Below are 20,448 nucleotides of genomic sequence, written 5' to 3' on the forward strand. Positions count from 1 at the left end.
TAAACTATTTACTTTTAATGGGTTTTTTAAATGTGTAATTACAGAATTTTTTTAACAGAAAAAAAGTTTAGTATAACTAGTGTATCCAGACAGGTAGACAGACGGCTTTGAAACATTTTATTATTGTTGAATTTTTCATTATATATTTATAATAAGTTCATAAGTTGTATTACTTGTACATTTAGAAGAAAAAACTTATGGTTATTTACGAGTTTTATAGGAAATAACTTGAGATAATTTCATGATGAATGAATACGTTACACAATTATTCATTCGAGCTATAAATAAAAAAATATATAATATATTGTTATGATCGACAATAATTAAGTTTATAATATTTTAGATATTTTGTAAATTTATTAAACATATTACCATACTTACTGATAATTACATTTGTATTCATATTTATATTTGTTTGTAGACAAAACTATTTTGTATAAAATTGAAGTTAATTAGGTATAGTAGCTTATAAAAAATGTAATTATTTTAATATCGTTTATTTAGACAAAATAAATTTAACTGCTCAACATTTAATTATTTCCCATAGTTTATAATTAGTAATTACACTGGGTTTTATCATGAAAATTGTATAGAATCTTAATATTGCAAAAACGTGAGTAAGTACATTTAAGTTAGCTATAATTACAAAAAAAGATAAGTAATGATTTCTTATCAGTTTAATTAAAACAAAAAATGTAGTAGATTTATTTCAACTTTCTTGCAAGTGTGTAAATAATTTCTATTTTATATCGATTATTTTACAAAACTACACAACATTATTATGTATTGATAAATATTAAAAATGTTTTATTTGACTTAACATTGATTATCACAGAATACCATAAAAAGTACTAAGTACTAGAAATTAATAAAAATGATAAAATTAACGTTTGTTAAAAATATTAATAGTTATTATACTTAGAAACATATTTACTACGAATAATGTCATAATTGTATTATTTTCAAGAGCATGCAATCTTGTGATTATATAGAATATAATATGTTGTTATTTTTGTCTTCTTAAGATGATAAATTATTAGATTTTGTTGATATTTCATTAGGGTTTTTTATTTGAAATTGCATACTATCAGTTTTTTGATAATATTTTATCTTTTAACTTTATAATTAACATAATCTAAGTATACAAACGGAATGACATGTATATATATAAATATTTATTGATAGTGTAGAGATAGATTTTTATCTTAAAATTACCTTTTTTTCGTTTTCAGCTATAAAAAGTTTAAATTTTATACTCAGACTAAATATTAACAAAACAAATTTAATTTTGTCATTAAAATGTAAGAAACTATTATTCAATTTATTGTTTGATGCAATAATAAATTAATAAAATTAATTATTAATTCGTGATTAAATTTTTTTTTGTTTATAAGTTTAATTACTTGATATTTATTTACACTATATTTTTAAATATTTTTCTTTTATGTCTTACCTTTAGGTAAAAATTACAAAATATTTTAATAATAGAATATATTTTTTATAAAAAAAATCGTTACTTTGATGCATATAATATTTATTTAAATTTGATATTATTAATTTATTGACAGTAGTACTGTAAGGGATGATGGTTGAAACATACATATAAAAGTATTCTATATTTTTGTACAAAGGTAATTTGTTCTATTATTGAATTAAATATTACTATTTGAATATTGAGCTGTTTTCTTTAAATAAATATTTTGTTAACATTATTTTACTTCTTCGAGGAAACCTTAAAGTAATCATAGAACTATAATATTTCATTTTATTATGATATAACGTAATTTATATTTATAAGGCAATAGTTAAAATGGACATACTATTATGTCATTGTGACTCAGTAATTGGTGTAGATTTATGTTTTGTGAATACACTTTAGGATAGACGACACTGTATTTCGGTGTGTTTTATCCCTAAATCCATGCATCGATTATTGAGATTGAATGCTATGCTGTTAAATATCCATTCCGATACTAAAATAGGTAAATCGTAGTAATCGTACTCATTTGAATACACTATTTTCCAATGACTGACTAACCATATTCAACATATTCCACCTACTAACGTCATAAATTTTTAAATTTTCTTTTCCAAAATTTAAATTTATTGGCATCACTTGGGTAAGTTTGTCCGTTTGTCGTTTCAACGATACACTTAGTTTTGTAATCCAGAATCCAAAGGTAGTTTTGATATTTAATATCTAGTTGCGTGTTTTAAATATAACATATCATAAAATTGTTTTCTTTGAGCTACGTAATGCATTTGAAACGTATTCAGTTTTTGTGTTTTTCTTATACGAATGAAGAAGGGACATTTAAGAATCAAAACTAAAAATTTCAGGGTGATACTAAAATTATTTTAAATTGATGAAAAAAAATAAAATATTAAAATTAGAATGTTAAAATTATTTTATGAAAATTTAAACGTTATATCGTTTTGGTATAAATTATTATTAGATATTACCTAAATAATTATCACAAAAAATATGTCATTTACTTGTGTTCGCAAAGTTGAGATTGTGTATCGTATTTTATCAAGTTGTCGTTATCGCTTATCGGCAAAACATTTATACAATAATTGTGTCTGTATAAGAGTATTTCGATCAAGGAAGTTCTTTTGTGATTGAAAGCTAACGGAAATAAAAGTACTATATAGGCTTCAATATGATAACAATAAAATATAATATATATTGTAACCTCAACAGAGGAGAAAGAGTTTCACAAAACTGTCCATAAGTAATTAAAAACATCATTAATAGGAATTATATATATTATGCACCTTTCTAGAAAATAGAAGTAGGCACTTTACGATAAGGAAAAATATTATTATCATCAGTAAAGATTAGTGCGAAATGAATTTACTGTTTTCCAAACGTCATTTTTTATTGTACCATAATATTATCGAAAAACAACGATTTAAATATTTTTAAATTCAAACATCAAAGACCATATTTTGGTTATTATAGCGATGGCTCGGAGATCACTTTTTGGTGTAATTATTGGTTATTTTATTTAGTTATTACACTATTGTAATAATTCTATTTTACACGATATTATTAATATTATATCGTAATAAATAAAAAATATAAAAATTGAACATTGAATTTTATACATCGTTTAAACAATATACTAATTATTTTCATTAAGATTTTAGATATAATAGTTAATAACCAATATTTGGGGCTATTTGACGTAAACCACAGATCGTCTTAATGATTTATAACGATTCTACAGTTTTCTTGAATTAAAAGACCATTATAACCTCAACAAGAATGACAAATTGTCTGTGGATGAGTCTAATTTACGAAAAAACGAAAATCATTTGGGTGATTGTTAGAAAGATTGATTATACTTAATATATATTTCTCGCTTTTATAGTAGTAATACATATGTAATTTGAGCTACATATATTATATATATATATATATACATTTATTATAGTACTAATTCAGCGATATTAAAGTTTTAATTTGTTTATAAAAAAAATAAATGACTGGTCATCATATGTATTTTAAGCATGAATATTATCAAATTATATCTACAGTAACCCCAAGTTATCTAATACTTAAATTTCAATCATTTTAATTTACCTATTGAATTATAATATTGCATTATATCTTAAAATTAATTTCATCTGATTACTGACATGGTACAAATAGACCTTGAAAATGTAAGGTGCTATAACTGTTAATGTCTCACAGAACCATGGTATTTCACTAAAACAATAACAGTTAGGTATATAAAAATAAGGACTGTTAAATTTGAACTAAGAGGTGCTCAAAACCTTTTTACACCCCCCTAGTTGCGCCACTGTTACAGACTATAACACACAAATACATTATTGTGTAAAATATGTTACAATACGAGCACGTGACCCATTAACATCATTCGTACAATATTTTTACCACGTACATTCGTAATTTAGTTGAAATTTATAAAATACTAGTCACGGACCACAGTATGCCTTGAATTTACCTTTATAAATCCATTTGCTTATATGAATTACTTTTTAATATTTTATAATGTTTCATGTGTGATGTTGCTAAATAATAAATGCTTACGTCGTGCATTTAGTTAATGTTTGTTTATTTTGATACGATTTAAAAATTATACATATTATAAATAAATAAATAAATAATTTATATTAAATTATATTTATTTAACATAAAATATTCGTTTCAATTTAATGTTGGTAACGGGTATATAATGGTTTGTTAAAAATCAATGTATAGCCATAACTTGTATAACATGTTATATAGTACATGTAATCACTAATAATTTAATCATAATATAAATTAACTATTACTATTGTTATCATTGCTGAATATAATAAAAAAAAAAAGTATTGGCTATGGAATGTTGTATTAGTGCAACTATCTGCTATCTGCCTTCTACACATTATAATTTAAATGTGATATATACATTATACTCGTATATATATATTTTAAATTATCGATTGAAGACTGAGTTTTGTAAATGTCGGAGGTGAAGCCGTATAATATGTTTCGTTTGTGTATAAATGATAAGTGATGCGTTCATTTACTGGAGATTATTAAACGTACAGGGTGGAATTGTTTGCAAGACAACCGTAATATTATAATTTTATTTTGTATTTATAATATGTTAATTTAGTTTGTGTTTTAAATTTTAGTCATAATTTTTTTTATTTTGTAACTAAATGACAAAAGGTGTTTTCTCTCAGAAATGTTGACTAATTGATGAGTGTATTGTTATTACAATTAAGTAAAATAGATTGATACTTTACCATTTGAATGTCCATTTATTACATATAACACGAGTAATGAAACGATAACGTTAAAATTTTTCTTGTCGTTCACGAGTGAGCATGTTGTTACTGGATAATACTCTGCAGAGCTGAAATTTATTAAAAGTTGATAAATGATTACTAATTAGTTATAATAATTATTTGCGGCAAAATGTATTTATTAATTTGTATGAAACTGCTTGTACGTACCAAAATCGGAAACAACTGAAATGAATAAATATAGATTCCTATTTAAAAATCATTGGTTGTTTATTTTAATTTTATTTTTGTTAAGTATGAATAACAATAATGTTGTAATATTTATGAATATAACGATAACTCCAATTTTTCTCGAGAAATTAATAATTATGATTAAAATATTCACTTTTTTTTAAAAGTTTATTATATAAAACATTTAGTTATGCTATAGCCATACAAATATATTCAATTTTACACAAGTTTTTTTTAATTGTAAACACTCATAGTTTTGAAAAGTATTACATTTCATATATATATATATATATATATAATATTTTATACGACATTTTATATTGCATTTACTTTTTTCACCCTCATTTTTGTTCGTGAAACTATCATAAACTTTTAATTTTAATATTGTTATAATTTTATAATTCGAAGCAAAATACTTTTATAAAAAACGCAATGTATAAAAAGTATTTAAATTAATATATATTCTAATTAATAAAAATATATGGTTTAATAAGTCATCACAAATTCTCTACTATTATTTTTATAGGTGTAGCATGAAATGTTGGAAATAAAAAATTGACAGTTTGAAATAAAAACAATAAAAATATCGATAGCTTAAACTATTGATTGTCATTTTAATTTCAAATTTAATTGTAGATAATTATCGTTTAAATTGTATTGTTAAAAAAAATATTTATAAATTTAGAATTCTTTATTCAGTATAAGTTTTTAATTTAATGATTTCACAATATGTAATAATAAAATAAAATAATAAATATGTAGTAAATAATTTACAACTTTAATAATAATAATTTTGATTGTATTATTGTATTTAAAAGAAAAAAAAATGTTTAATGTTTTTATAAATATTTTAGAATATTTTTAATGCAAAAATTGGCCATAATAAATTTTAATTTGTCAATATTGAATCTAGTAATAAAAAACTTTGGTTTTTTCGATATTTTAATTGTCGACATTTTGACCGTCGGTGTTTCAACTGGCTTTCATTTTTTTATACGTTCTTGTAATACTATTTCATATATAAACTTTATTATATCATAGGTACTTTAACAAGTGAATCGTTATTTTTAAACAGTTAGACGTTAAATTTAATTTTATATTATTTATTTAAAGATAATTTTACACTGGTGGTAGGTATAACTGAAACTAAATTTACCTAGTACACGAACCCTACAATATCAAAGTGTACAATATTTGATACGAAATATTGTGTGTTATGGCATAATTAAATACGATACTTAATTAACGTCAATTGCTGTTATTCTTAATTAGTGTAATTTATTCGTCGGTGAAAATATGTCATCAGTACGTATAAATTATGTGTGTGGAATTTCCGTTTATACCCCTAAAGACCATTAAGTATAGATGTTATTATACGAGGTAAAATCATATTCTTATCTCATGACTTGGCACAATGTGTGCAGGTATATTTTACACTATATGTTAGTGAAATTACTAATGCTGCGTCTCTGGTAAAGTGTAAAATCAAAACAGTGATATTTAAAATTCTATAATATCTATTATGTTTAACGTATATATTTATGTCGTAAACATTTGCAATATAAGGTTTTATTAAAATATATTCAACATTTTCTTGAATATTATGTTCGGAATCTGCTATTGCCTTATATTATGATTGTACATCTGCATATATATTTAAGTTTGCATCAGGCGCGCACCTAGAATTTTTGTTTGGGGGGGGGGGGGGGCTTAAATATTTCTCTACTTTCCTTACATACAAGTAAACAATTACAACTAATTTTTAAATAATTATTTATTTTTTTATTATTACTACATAGTTTATTAAACATTATAATTCATAATTATTATACTTTATTTGGCTATTATTTGCTATAATAATGAATAATTTAATGTAAAAATATTTTTTTTTGGAGGAGGCTTAATCCTTAAAGCTCCCTCCTCTTTGGGTGTGCCACTGGCTTGCATTATATAATTGATTTAGTTGAATTTATTAAATATTATATTGAAAAATAACAGCATATGGCATATTATATTAATAGATTTACTGAAATAATAATTAATCGTGATTTCTTTAATTCTATAAAATAATAACCAAACATAATTCAATTGTAAATATATGAGCATCTATTCTTTTAACTTTCATAAATGCACAATATTTTTCTTTTTTTATTATTGAATATGATTATAATATATTATTATTATGTAAAATTATTTTTCAGTAATTAAATGTTCTTATTTTAATTTATAAGCAATTAGTTATTTAATATTCAATTAAATAACTACTATCTCACCAAGCTGCTATGCATGTGAAATTGCAATTATTAAATTTGCTAATAAAATGTCGTGTTCATATTACTGCACGAATAAATATTTAATATGTAAGACATGGCCAAAATGTGTTTACTTCTTATTATATACTATACATAAAACTTGTATAATTTAAAAAAAAAGTTTATAACACACGCAAAAAGAGGTTTTATTTTTTGTTACGTACAAGTTTTAAATTGTAATGTCTTTGGTGAGAATCAATGTATTGTGCACCAGGTGAAAATTTGTCAAGGAAATTCGTGGCCAACAAAAGTATTAGTAATGTTTTATAGCGGTTCTTGGATTCGGGCCGACGTACGAATAACCGATTGTCACCGTATTCATTTCGATTTCCGTTTACAACCCCAAAAAACGTCTGCAGCATAATACCCACCCGCGCGGTCCACATCATTCGCTCACGATTTGAAGTTATAACTTTGCACAGACTCACCATAATAAATGTAGAAGTGTCTGTAGTTCCTAACGTTCCACATAAATTTTCCTGAGATTGCAGGATGTAAAACAATTTATAAAAATCGAATAATGATAGTTTTTATTTTTTTTTTAATAATTAAAAACTCATTGATTTTTTTGAATTATAATATATAAGAAAGAGTAAAACTAGAAATCCAAATAACGAATTTTTTTTTAGTATGTCCATGTTAAAGTTTATGAGAGCGCGTAGTGCATTTCTATTTAGTAATAATGTACTCGTATTATGGTAAATATAAATGTGTGAATAATAATAATATGTTTTGATGTATGGTCGATCTGTTAAGTAAATTAAAACTAAATAACTTTAAAAAATGGTGTTGTGTATAATTCTCAAGATTTTATGTTATATACCCTTAAAATATGATTTTTTTTTACGAGCGTGCGTTTTTAAAAGAGTGGTTTGAGGCGGGTTACGTGGTTAGATGTGATATGGTTTGTTGTAAAGAATATTCCATTAATAACAATTTTGAATTGAGATAAAGGGTTAAAAAAGGTATATTGAGTTATAATACTCGTAGAGGCATTAGATAAAATGCTTGCCTTTGGAAATTTTAAGTTCACCACCGTATACTCGTACACATCATACACACATTATATGGATGCAAATATAAATGACGCAATCATTTATACTGTGTATTAAATTGTACATAACAAATCTACCGTGGATTATAATATTGTGTATTGTTATTCATTATTAAATTTAATTTAATCCCACCTGTACATTTTTCATAATGTACAATTTAATGAGCCCTGTTATAAATGCATATGTATGCATTATCTTGAGTTTTTGTGATTTTTGACATAAACCCTATGTTATTTTCTGTAATAAGCAATGAAGAATATGTTTATTGATATTAGTACATTTCCTAATTTATTCTTAATCAAAATAATTTGTATTCTTAAAACGATCTAAACAAATGTTTGTGTAAATAATAATTATATAGTTGCAGGATGGATCACAATCCAAATTTTTTACGAAAATATAGTTAACTTACTATTTTATTTTACATTAATTTTATATTTTTTTCTGTCTAGTACCATAACACCTAATCTTTTTTTAGTGTGGTTAATGTGATCACTACTTAGTATTATAAAATTTGAACCTTATTTTAAAGTTGGTGATCCACAGCTATTGTTATAGTTTCGCTGCAACTATAATACCTGTAACCTTTGGAAAAGGACACAGCCGACCATAAAAATTATTGATTATAAAACATACGATATTTTTCTAATGTAGTTAGGTAACAATTGTTAGTGTAATAGGTAGGTCGATAATATTATACAGGGTTTTTAGGATAGAGGAAAAAAAAACACATACGTCTAGAATACAAATGGATTTATTTAAATAAATACTGCTATATAGAGGGCTGAAAATACATTATATATATTATTTTCCACCGGGGATCGATAAAGAAATAAAAGTTTTTAGTCGACGAATTTGTGAACCACAAATTATTAGAATAAGACCAACCTAAAATTTCTATTTTCTCGACATCAGATGAATACTTTTACCTGAATTTATATATGTATCTTCGGGATATAAAATACAATTAACTTTTAACAATACTGGGCTATTGTATTTATCTGAATACATTTTGAAGTATAAATTATACAATTATAGTTATATGTATCGCAAGATAAATCTCATTGTTGATTTTCTAAATTTGTGAATGTATTTGTCACGTGTTATAATAACGAATAACAATTTAACGGTTATATTAATATATGATGTTTATTTTTTTTTTACAAACAATTAATTGAGGCTTAATAGTTGGATATAATGCCAAAAAATGTGTAATAAAATTAATTAATAAACCTATGTAAATAAGTTTTTGTTTTGATTTAAATATTATGAAATTAAAAATGTATGGATCAATAGTAAAATTAACAAGTGTATCAAAATCAAAAATAGTACGATTGAAAAAAAGTACATCATATACGCTTCTTTTTTTTTTTTAACAACACATTTGAATTTTTATGTGTAGTGTAGAAAAAAATGTCTAGAGAGTTGATTTTAGGCCGGGAACTAAAAAAATTTCAACAATTAAGTTTTGTAGTACATCAGATTTGAACTAAAGTAAAAAAAAAACAAACGTGACACTTCGATTATCGACTAAAAGTGTTGGTTAAGAACACTATAACTTCTCAAATAATTTTGATCATCGTTGAATTTCCCATCAAAATATAAATTTCCTACATATCTTAGGGTTGGTGTAAAGCACACGTTAATAAATAATATTGTTTCCGAATCCAAGTATTGTCAGGTGGTGGCTATAGTTGCTTCAAATCGCTCGAGATGAACGTCACCGATAACGGTCAGATAAACAATCATAAGATTACTGCAGTGTTGCGCGCAAACACGGAAATCCTAAATGATTATTATTGTTTTGGTTATATGTGAATCAATGAGTCGAAACGATTCGTCGGTAGTCGTAGCGGATCGGCCGGATGCGGGGCAAACGATCTTTTGAACAATTTACGTCACTACGGTTGCGATTACGCAGATTCGTATTATTTATTAGTTGGTCAAATGAGACCACCATACGTTTCAATAATATTATACACCAACCATTATGATATAGGTAGGTATGCTATTATTATTGATTGTTGCTTATACATTTAATTAAATTTTCTTCCTCTCCACTCGTAGTTCGTATTGTTGGAATATAAATTATCATACAAGAGTAAAGTTATATTGACACATTTTACAATATACTTGGTCTACAAAACTACGTGCACATTATATGCACAACTAACCTCGACGACTTACGCGATGGCAATGTTGTTATATTTTCTGCTTCGAAAAACTGTCGGGTTTGAACACATTTGTTTATTATATAACTTCGAGTGATGTATTTTTAAAACTCCACGTGTTCGTTGAGTATACATTCGGATATTTCACGGAATTTGAAAGTGTTTCGATAATGTTCACGTTTTTTTTTCCATCCCATTCGGTTGCGTTTAACGTCAATATAATATTCTGTTTTCAATCGAATTTTGGATAACGTGCAAAAAGTCAATGTAAATCGTTTTTGATCTGCCCGCTTAACGATATTCAAGCGGAACAATAGGTAAAAATTTTCCACGTTATCGTCAGGCTCCGATATAATATGATATACAATGAAATCAGTATGCGTATAACGGGCAGTTATGAGACCATAAAAAGTATTCACTATTAATATGTATTTGGTAAAACTCATATACGTAACTATACTCGTATAAATATTTAACGAAATTATGATAAATTTATTATTTAATATTATTAGTATTCTGAATATACAATTTATATATGTATATATATATTATTATTATTTAATATCTACTATTTAGTATCAATAATACACATACACATCAAAGTATTTCAAGAAAATTATAGAATTGATGTTTTTTTTGTTTTAATTTTGGTTTGTAATTTCCAACTCGTAATGCATTATTGATTCACTTACGAGTGAAAACTCTTCTTTGTCACTTTTAAAATAAAACTCCTTCAAATTAAAAATAGCTGCTCAAGAGCTTCTGAATACGAATAGTTTCTAAACGTCTCAATGTCAGAGTATTTTTGTTGGTCATTGTCTTGTTGTTCATGATTTGCTTCCAATGGATTTAAATTGAACGATATTTATCTAAAATTATAGCTAAACTGTTTGAGCTGGATTATATAGATAAATAATCGTCGTCTACTTGAGCGAAATTGTCATTTCAATGTTGCGGGAGAGGTTCCATCAATTCGATAAATTCATTGAGTTTTTCATATCGTTCTTTCAAGTACTTAAACTAGCCATTGGAAGCTTCAAAACTGTTGCTCACGATTCCTCAAGCCATCTCTAATAATTTGTCTTAAACCATTAATCCAGACCATGGGTGTCCATTGGAGGGGGGGCAAGACAGGGCACTTGCCCCCCTCCCCCCCTGGAAAAAATATTACCACAATATTACCTTATTACCGAGGCAAATTATTTGTTGAAATCACTTTTAAGATATGAAATAAATATAAAACTATACTCATTGTTATCGTATATTAACATCATAAATAGGTCGTATTCTGTAGTCCGTATTACCTATACGTAAAATTATTTATCACAGATAATTTGTGGTAAATCTATAAAGATCACAATATAGGTACTACAAATATTTTAACCTAACGCAAATAAGGATATTTTCATTCAGGATGTCATTAATATGTTTAGAATAAAACGAAGAAATTTACAGTTCTTATTTACTGATACCGAATAATATACTTAATTATATTATTTAATTTTTATTTTTTTATATACTTATTAAAATTATTATTTATTTATTCGTATGGCAATTATTATTTATTAATTTATTTATTCATATGGCAATTATTATTAATACACTATATATATATATATAAATAAAAATATAACATGCATGTATAGTGTATAAATTTATATATGAAAAATAACATTAAATCTTTATTATCTTACATTCGAAAATTTTTTTATTTTGACCCCCCTAAAATATTACCTATGGGCGCCCATGATCCAGACTCAGGCACATTCTTATTCATAACTCAGATAAACAATTCCAAAACGAATTTATCAATTAAACTCACCAGGCCTATTTCTCTGGAATTTGAGACATTTTTCTTTTGTGGGTTTTTTTTTTTTTTTTGTACCAAATTAAAATTATTCTTTATTTTTAAAAACTTCGACCTTTTACGTTTATCGATTCCAATTTTCTCAGCAAGTTTGGGAAATAACAAGTCACTACAGTCTTTACGCCGAATAATTCCCACACTGTTACGTGATACATATTATGTATACGCTTACAATATATTTGATTTTGAATTGAGATAGTTATTCGTTATCAAGATATCGGCAAAAAATATTACTGTCCGTATTTGTTATAGACAGGTAGAAATATATTAGAATATCCATCATTTCGTCGGAATCTTATTATTTTGTCCGTTTAGAAAGATGTCTGTTTTATATAGATTTCACCATAATACGAGTATAATGTATGCACTCATACAGGCGACGAGATTTTTGTTATTCATTCAAAATTCTACCGCAGAGTATAAAATATAATTATTAACTTCAACACGCTAAATTCGACAGAAAATCATGGAGTCAATTGGACTTTTAAGCCAATTTTCTCTAATATGTTTTAAGGAATGGCCTAAGAATATATTGGAAAACTTGTTTGAGTGCTTAATAATAACCGCTGACACAAGACAAAAAAGTCTTACACCAACGTGTTTTGGCGCTTTTAAAAGTTTGATGCTGTCAAGAATTACTACTAATAAAAATGGTTTATTAATTAATCTTGTTGTATATTTTTATTACAGTAATACTTATGATGTATGCACATGGTATTAAGAAAAACAGGTTTTTGGTATTATTCGTATTTTTACTGATTTTTGAGATTATTTTGAGTAACATCAATCAGACATAAAAGCGAGAGACCGGGCATAAATATTTGGTCTAAAAGCTCAGTGATGGCAGAAAAATAATTATGTCGTGACCGAAAACCAGTCGACGTATGTCTTCTGAAATTAGTCGTCAAGAAGTCGTGGTTTTGTAGTGAAAAAAACTATATAATCGTATCAGCTTTTGAAACAAATTTACGGATAAAATTATAATAAGCTTCGTTTATTTAACTATTATATTATAGAGTAAGTCTTTTTAAAATGTTGATCTACGTATATAATATTTTTACAATTTTAATTTTTTTTCGCATGGTAATGAGTGCAACAATTTTGATTTAGTTATGTTTGTTAGCTTGTTTTTAATTATTATCTTTATTTTTTTACTCTGAACGCTAAATATTTTTTTAAAACATCAATCGTATAAATAATATTCTAGTGAGATATTTTGCTTTCATCGTATTTTTCAATTTAAGTTGACATGTAGACAAGTATATCTTGTGGCATATTTACCTTTGTAACTACATAATGTACGACGATCAAACAACACTAGTGATTTATATTCTACTTAATGTGGTGTATTATTTAAATATGTTGGATAACTTCGTATTTTATTCAACGAAAATGGCGATGGAAACTGTATGTTTAAACGGAATATTCAATCAAGAATTGTTATGAAATTCACATTTATGTTCATATTTTTATGTGAGCACCTTTTTTTTAAGATCTGGATGTCTAAGGGTAATTTAAATGATATTCTATTAGAGTATTTTATCTATTTCATAATGACTTGTTTTATGCGCAATTAACAAAAAAAATAATTTATAGTAGTACCTAGAATAAAGCTATTTGATTTGTATTCATGTATAAGCTTTCGTTTTATATAAGAATTTCATTAGAACATACATTTAAATGGCACTAAATGTACTAATACCATTAAACAAAAATATAAGTTAACATTTTTTTATTGAATAAAAAACACTGTTATGAATTTATCAATTGAGTATACTACCTATTCAGTTTTTCTATAATATGACTGAGTAAATATTTAGTGAAATTCGAATGATTTTTATTTAATATATTTATATACCTAAATAAAAATGTTGAATGAATAAATAAACATATAATGTGCACTTTTCATGAATATTTATGTAAAACAAGCATGTCTTTAAAAATGTTTTTATTTATTTATAAGACGAAAAGATTTAAATAAATCAATAGGCTAATAGTAGTCGGTGTGCTTGCAACTGCTGAATACACAGTGGAGATAATAACCTACATACCCATTCACGTGCATACAGTACCTAGTGTATAAGCTAACAGTGAAATAATATAATAGAATAGGTAGGTACAGAGTAGTTGAGTTGTGTATCTAATATAAAAGCATACGTTATATTATCTATTGTAGAATAGTTTCTTTTTGTTATGCGATGGCGTAAACATAAACATCAGCACAACAATAACAATTTTGTATTTCCCTTAAAATAACTTATATCGGTTGTTGGCCGTTAAAAACAATTATATTACTAGATCAATTACAATTTTTATAAAAATTAAACCGTTTTTATATCAAAACTTTTTTTTATCATTTCGGATTTATTTCTTACAATGTAAATTGTATAGTGTTTACCAGAGGTTATTAATAAATATATTTGAAGGACTTTATTTAATAACTAGACATTTTTCACGGGCCATATAAATTCAAAGTACATATATTTTAAACATTATATTATCATAAAATTGTAAGTAATGATAACTAATTTTTTTTTGCCTGTGGGCTGGATATAATTTGTTCGCGGATCGAGATTTAGTGACCCCTGGTGTATACAATATAATTTGTTGTACAATTTATACTTCACATTTTATACTTTTTAAGTAAGTAAAAAATATATATTTCAAAGCATATTCAACTTTTGATATACCTGACTATTGATGTTAAATTAGGTTCTAGAAAATGCTTTATAATAAAAAAAAAAAAAACTATTAATGTTGAGTTTCCTACAACTAAATTATTGTCTAAATCTCTAAGTCAATTTATTTGCACCTATGTTTACAGGTTAGATGAGGTTAGGTTTTAACTGTACCTCCTCTATGAGTATACAAAATACGATTCTAAGCAAAGAAGCAGATGTCTGCTTCTTTTATCCAAGAATAATTCACAATTTATTTATACTACTACTAATAATTTATTTTTTTATTAGTTATATCTAATATATAAATAATTAATAACTTCATTAATTTAGCTTATTAGCTTATCTAAAAAAAAAATGTATAACTTATAATAATAATAATAATACGTAATAAAAATAATAATTATAATTCATAATACAATATTATATATAATTGTTTACTTATACCAACATATTGTAGGAATAAATGTTAAAAAAAAATAATAATTTACGTGATTGCAATAAATTTTAAGTTCCTACGATTGATATTTTTTGGTATACCTTTATTATTTTGACAAAAGAAAAATCATTTGGAGAGAAATTATTATTTTATGTTCGAATATCCAATTTCAACAAAATTTAATCTCAAAATACTCATGAAAAATTAATGTGGCTTAACGATGTAGATATATTACTTTTGTTTACTGATCACTAATGCAGTATTACTTATATTCAATGTATATTTCGTCATAGTTTGTGTGCGGTGTACGATTTACTAAATTGTATTATTATTTTTTCAATTAATTAATATAAACATTATGAAAAACAAAAGGAAATGTTGAAAATATTTGATGGAATAAGATTTTGGTTTCGTTTATTCCTTAAAAGTTGTATTAAATATTTAATTTTTACCAGATTTTTAATTAATAATTTATAACTATACATTTTTAATCAAGTAATTTTTTACCTGAAACTTAATTTACGTATAAATAAAAATTACTTAGGCTAAAATTTACATAAAAAATAATGGAATGCAATTTATAGTAACCCCTACCGACACTAAATTGATAGATTTCACATTTAACTCGACTTGTGTGGGGTGATTCATGACGTTGATTTCCTGTCAATCCGAAAAGATTTAAACAGTTAATACTAATACTACTACTAACAAAAATAATAATCATTATTATTTTCACATAGCGAGTTAGTTATTAGAATTAAGCCGTGGCGGGCTGTTGTTTTCTGAGTAAATCCCGTTTCATATCATCTCACATGTGGGTAGCATTCAATACATGCTTACAATTTACGTCTATACGGCATAAATAACGATAAGTTTGTTAATTATAATACTGTGCGTCGAAAGTTTACTCGTAGGTTTATTATATTATTATTTTAATAACGATATTAAACACATTATATTGCATGAGTTCCAAGTGAATAAAATCGTTCCCCTGCGGGGATTGCAAGTAATCGGTAATAATCATATGGCTGCGTATTGGCGACAGATGTAGTTTTGGGTCTCGTGGTAGTAATATACGCGTAAATACCATGCGATTTATTTTAACGGCAATCGCTGCAGGTCACCTTGGTTATTTTTTTTGTGTTTAAAAAAAATTAAAATAAATGTTTTTGCATTGGTAGTAAGTGCTTAACCCCACCATACCATTTGAAATATTACGTTGTTATCATAAAATCTTGTGTTTAAAATCTTTTTTCGTCTTTTTTTGTAAAAAGAATTAAGTTTGTTCAACATTTTTTTTTTTAACTTAACCGTATAGGTACTGTAGTACTACAGTGCTCAAACGAAAGTTTATTGTGGTATTTTCAATTTGAGGTTTAAGCATATTTTTAGTTTGAATGTTCTTTCTGTGATGAGTACTTATTTTTTTTGTTCAAAAGACACCTAAACATATATTTTTATACTGTTTGATCAATTTGGTAATCATAATTAGCTTTTGGTTTTTTTTTTTTTTTGAAACTTTGATAGCAAAAGTAATTTTCCTTTTATTTCCTAAGTCAAGTTATGATATGGATGCCATTTATATTTATTGATGAATGGAAATATAGATAAAAAATAATATGCATTTATACTGTTAATGGTTGTTATGTAAAACAATGGTTGAAGTATTATTATAATAAATATTTATAAATATCAGTGACATACAATAGCGTATAAAAATATTGACAAAATGTACATTTATTTAATTATTATTTTTTTTAAATTTTATAAATAGTTTAGCAATGAAATATATGTTTTTGCTTAATTTTTGTTTTTTAGAGCATTATTTTAATATGTATTTTCCAATATTTAATTTATAAGTCCATACATATTTAACACGTTTTTAGTGCACATAATTCACAACCCTAAGTCAATCATTAATATATCCATCGCCTCGTCGATTGTAAACATCATAAGCTTTAGAAAATCTATAAGAATATATACTGTAATACTTGCATTTTTCGGGTTATGAAAGTATAGGGCTACACATTTTTGGGCCTTTTATCCATTCCGAAAAAAATAATTTATTGGTAGAGTATATATATAATCACTAAGATTAAAATATAATGATTAGTGGTATTAAAAAACTATTAAAATTTTGAATTTATAGTATATTTATAATTGAATTCAAAACTTAAATTAATCAACATTTAATAAATTTGATAACGAAAAAAATAAAATAAAACTTTTATGGTAAATATAATATTTTTGATGTTTTCGTCATTATTTTATCAATGTAACACTTTTAAAAGTTTTAATAATTTTTTAATGTTCGGTTAGGTCTGATTAGATTGGTTCGGAAATTATTTGATAACATACAATTATTATTGTTAACATCTTATTTTTTGTTTTGTATCTGTGTGGTTGGCAGACATTTTACAAATTTAAAAACAAGGTAAGTATAGACACCTACTATTTATGGCGCAACTGGTAGATATTACATATTTAAATGTAATTTCAGGGTAAGAATATTTCATTCAGTCACAACGCGTTCGTAAATTAAAATTAATTATTTGTGACATATGAGATGTTTGGGATTCTCAGTAATATGATTATATTTCGGATGGTGTCTAAGAAATATTTCTTATCAAAAGAGGTGAACTAATATTTTCACTATAAATCCAAAGTCTTTTTTTTTATAATTTATTTTAAATTTCATCTTATATCTGTGTGTTTTTTAAATATAAATTCTAAATTATGAATGTTCTAGGTGTCTTTCTAAAAAATATCATGTAAAAGTCATGGTTATAGTCTGAGTTTGGTGTGTTGTTAATCGATTGTCGAGTAGAGCGCTTCTTCAGTTTTATTCAATAAGTATTCAATCTTTTTAGTGACGATGTACATTCGAAATCTACTTTACAGTAGAATGAATTTGTTTATTTTTTCAATGCTATTTTATTTTGCTTTTCATTTGTTAAAAAAAAAAAAAATGTTTTTTATATTATACAATAATGTAATAGAGGTATATTATATTATAGAAAAAATTTCTTCCAACCAACATGATGAATAAATCAAAGGATCGAGCCTGTTACTTACGATCTAATTGAATTAAAAGGTTTTGAATCAGCAAATAACAATAATAAAAAAAAATGAAGTTATATCCATATAAAATACGAACGACCGTTTGTGAATATATTATATTCTTTAATGTAAACAAAAAATGTATTATATAACTACGTATTTTGATTGCATAATAAATTAAGATTAATTTAATTGGATAAGGTTGACAGAAAAAAAACCATCATGTACAAATAAATTTACCATACGTGCTGGTCGTCATTAATGCGAATTTTTTCAATAAACATGTCTTCAACAACTTCCAATAATTTGTTTTAGTGTTAATATAATAATATAATTATATAATTACGTTGTATTCATTAACGTGGATTATATGGAATTACTGACTATTATACTACCATTGAACTATCTTCCAAGCACTAACCGGCACATAGTTATTTTATGTTTAATGAATTTTACTGTTGTGAATAGGTAATGATTTTTTTCCATTTTATGGCATAATAACGCAACTCTCACCCTGGCAAGCTTAAAACAAAAAGATAATAACATCGACGTATTAAAATTTAAAATACATTATAGTAATAATAACTTCTGTATATACTGTATACAGTGAAATATAGTATTATAGTTAGTCGGTCATCTCGGATCGAGTAAGATGATGATGATAATAATAATAATAATAATAATAATAATAATAATAATAATAATAATATTAATGCTCGGTCGATCGTAAAATGTCGTTGGTATACAGCGAAATCACATTAAAACGGTTTAAAATATAATCTTAAAATAATATTAACAATATTACATTGTTGTTTCCATTCATCTGACGAATAAGAATCGTAAGTTATAATGTGTGTAAAATTCATCACGCGTATTAATGGACCAATTCTATCCAGGTTGCGAGCTTTATTTACATGGTTATATTATACACACGTATCAAAGGGCCAAATATCACATATTATTGGTCTCCAGCATTAGTGACTTCCCTCTTGATACTATACATATATATTCCTCTTTGTAGTAATAATAGGGAGAGATGCAAAATCACCCGTTCGTCTAATGACCCTTCAGACGTCACTTTCGTCGTTCTCGAGATGCGACTACGATTGCAATATTCCATGTACGTACGCGTACAAAAAGTCTTTGCATGTAACATTATTTAGTACACGCGTATGTACGATATAAGGTAGGAATACCAACAATAAGCGGCGCATACTCGATCTATTTCACTTGAACGGTCCTAAGCATTTAATCATTCAGGAGATTAGGTCATACGTGTCTGGATATCCCAGGACTGTTAAGTTGTTTTGATTTTTAAAACAAGTGCAACGATTTGTATGGCTTAAGAAATGCAACACAGCTGAAATATTACGATAAGTTTGTAAGTATGTATGCGTAACCTTCAGTCTCGTCTCACTTGTACGAACTTTCAGATAAGAAGCGAAGATAAACGGATAGTTTATGGTTTGCTTTAGAGTGATTTGAAATAATACAGCGAAACTGCGATAATGTGTCTTTTAAGACAATACCTGACTGTTTGAACAAAACAGTTTTAGAATCATCGCACGCATATCACATAAAACGTAATATTATTGTATGTAATAAATAAGGACATCAGATAAATTAAGTAAATAAGTCCTTTCTGTTATAATTTTTATATACAGATTCATGTATGCATCGATCCGTGTATCCAAGTATGACCATATTATACGAACGAACGTTTTTCCTCCGGACCTTACTATTATCACCATCACCATAATCATCATTACCTCGTAATCATGCTTCATTCACATATATGTATGATACCCTTACCTCGGTTGACGGGTTAACAAATTTTCATTTTATTTTTTTAGCTTGGGCGTTTATGGAAA

At 25.5% G+C, this 20,448-nt stretch overlaps 1 protein-coding gene across 2 annotated transcripts in view; it reads left to right on the forward strand.

Moving 5' to 3' along the window:
* LOC112596539 (potassium voltage-gated channel subfamily KQT member 1) overlaps nt 1-20,448 on the forward strand; it is a 246,064-nt gene that overhangs the window by 39,890 nt on the left and 185,726 nt on the right. The gene's annotated exons all lie outside the window — the stretch shown is intronic.

The sequence above is a fragment of the Melanaphis sacchari genome, unplaced genomic scaffold, assembly GCF_002803265.2.
Source record: "Melanaphis sacchari strain LSU unplaced genomic scaffold, SCAv2.0 Contig0_pilon_pilon, whole genome shotgun sequence".
In the NCBI taxonomy this organism is placed as follows: Eukaryota; Metazoa; Arthropoda; class Insecta; order Hemiptera; family Aphididae; genus Melanaphis; species Melanaphis sacchari.